At 36.0% G+C, this 2,962-nt stretch overlaps 1 protein-coding gene across 1 annotated transcript in view; it reads right to left on the bottom strand.

Moving 5' to 3' along the window:
- The window catches only part of LOC106871169 (proton myo-inositol cotransporter), a 211,461-nt gene that overhangs the window by 143,736 nt on the left and 64,763 nt on the right, over positions 1-2,962 (bottom strand). The window lies entirely within an intron of this gene.

Genomic DNA, 2,962 nt, shown 5'->3' with positions numbered 1-2,962 from the left:
ATATATACATATATATATATATATGTATATACATACACACATATCTAAAGATACATATATCTATCATATATATATATATATATATATATATGTGTGTGTGTGTGTGTGTGTGTGTGTGTGTGTGTACATATATTTTTATATGTAAATACATTTATTTATATATATAAATATATACACACATATGCTCACACATACATGCACATACACACACAGACACAAACACACACACACACATATATATATATACATGCATACACACATAAGTACACACATGCATATATACATACACACATAAGCACACACGCACATATAAATACATGCATATTAATTAATTAATGCACACACCTACAATCGCCCGCGCACACATGCGCAGACATGCACACACATGCACACACACACACACACACGCACACGCACACACAAATACCCATTCTCAGTTTAAGAAGAAGCATCTTGTGAAGTAAATATCTCCTTGTGATCAAGCATAGTTGAAGAAAAAATATTCCATGTAGAAATGACACAATAAAATGACAATGGAAGTTTGTAATACATCAATATGGCCACAACTACAATTGCTACAGAAACAACAAAGACAAGTATAACAATAACATCAAAAATAATACATAAATGCAAACTGTTATGGTAATAATAATAATGATGGTCAGAACAATAACAACAGTGATATATATAATTTCACACATGTTGCTGTTTTCGTATATAGATATATTTATAGAAAAACTACATATGTATATATGTACCCCGGAGTAAGCACATAAATGCGAAACAAGGTGGAAAAAAGAGTACTCAAATACCAGAGGGAGAATAATATGCTTTATTTAAAAGCAGCAGAAATATAGCAAAAGCTGCTAATCAGAGTTTCACGTTCCTGTTCATCGAATGTCCGATGAACGGGAACGTGAAACTCTGAGTAACAGCTTTTGTTCTATTTCTGCTGCTTTTAAATAAAGTATGTATATATGTATACACATATGCATATGTATAAGTATATATGTGTGAAGGCACATGGCTCAGTAGTTAGAGTGTCAGGCTCACAATAATGGGGTAGTGAGTTTGATTCCCAGACAGGTCTGTGTGTTGTGTTCTTGAGCAAGACCTTTTATTTCATGTTGCTCCAGTTCACTAAGCTGTAGAAATGAGTTGCAGCATCACTGGTGCCAAATTGAATCGGCTTTTGCCTTTCACTTGGATAACACTGGTGGCATGGAGAGGGGAGGCTGGTATGCATGGGCGACTGCTGGTCTTTCATGAACAACCTTGTCCAGACTTGTGCCTTGGTCGGGTAACATTCTAGGGGCAATCCTATGGTCATTAATGGCTGAAGCAGGGCTTTACCCTTTAAGTATATCAGCAGGTGTTGCCCGGGTGTGTTAGATCGAAAAGGTTATGAAACTAATAAAGCGATTAACACCCCACTCTCTTAAGCACCCTTCACACTTTATGGCAAGACTAACACCTAAGTAACTCTTCATGGGAACCACATGTGTAATATTATGACAACAATCAAGTAAAAAGAATAAAGCAACAAAAATTATAACAGCAATAATGTAGGACTGAAATATGGCGCCAGTACGGCAAGTCAACAAAACTTCCTTATGAACAACATTTTTAGTTTTTCCCTGAGGGATGAAGGCATGTAAACTGTTCCTAACAACCCACTCTTGAGCAGCCAACATACAGTTGACCATGTGAAAAGCATGGTTCGGTTAAGTAAAGTCCAACGACAGACAGTGACTGCCCCTGGGACTTATTAATGGACATGGCATAACTGAGTCTAATTGGAAACTGCACTCTGTGGAATGTGAACGGTAAGTCAGCAACCAAAGGCACAAGGGGAATTCGCGGTATGAAGACGTCTTGACCTTTACCACAGATGGTCGTAATCGTTGCTTCAATGACATTGGGAAGTAATTTTGTGATAGCAAGGCATACGTTGCACAACCTCGGTGGATTTAAATTCCTTATCAGCATCACAGGGCTACCTACTTTAAGCAATAATGCAGCAAAAAATGCAACTGAAAGCAGCAGCTTTAAAAACTTTCATTCACCAAAAGTTAATCAGAGAAGGTGAGTCATAGAAGCTGATGCAATTGCTAAGGTGATGATTCAGCAAGACTGTAGCCTTCAGGCAGGATATAGCAGAAGGATATATGTACCATGTCTGCCATATAACACTTCACATCATGACAAACTATAACAATTTACAAAAACAGTATAACAGTATTACCCCAAAACAAATTCTCTAACTAACCTTCTGTTTGTACCTCAAAGAACAATAAAAATTTATAAGATCCTGCACTATCCTAGGTAAGTAACACAAGTCAAACAGGGCAGTGACAATGAGCAGAGACATATATGGATGGATGGATGAACAGGCAGGCAGCCAGCCAGCCCGCCAAACAGGCAGACAGATAAAGAGACAGGAGAGAGATAGAATGAAACTGAAATTACATAGACTGCTTGTATAAGTTTCATATTTTATTAGTTATCAAGCAAAGAAATAATTAAAACAATCTTATATTTAAATGTGAGATAAAATATAGGGATTCATGAATAAAAGCATTAACAATATCAAAACTTTTGGAGTAGTTGGAATGAGCTATTCAATTGTAGGATACTATCAGTCATTCATCTGCTAGTTTTTTGACCTTCCATAAATCCCAAATTTTATTTTGGTATTTGTGGAAGCAACTGCCTTTGAAGACTCATATTGTCATTCAATGCTCAAAATGAGGAGTAGATAGTCAACCAACAACTGATGAAGGGTCGTTCTTTATGTTACTTGTCCTGTTTTCCATTTGTTTCTCTCGTTGTTTGCATATTCAACTCATTTATTTTCATATTTCATGCTGTTTACTGTTTGTGACGTCCTGTACCCATATATGCAATACATATATATATGTATGTATATGTGTATGTACATATATATATATATATATATATA

This window comes from Octopus bimaculoides, chromosome 4, assembly GCF_001194135.2.
Source record: "Octopus bimaculoides isolate UCB-OBI-ISO-001 chromosome 4, ASM119413v2, whole genome shotgun sequence".
NCBI classification, from domain to species: Eukaryota; Metazoa; Mollusca; class Cephalopoda; order Octopoda; family Octopodidae; genus Octopus; species Octopus bimaculoides.
Note: the sequence above shows the minus strand (reverse complement) of the source record. Positions and strands in the feature narration are given on the sequence as shown.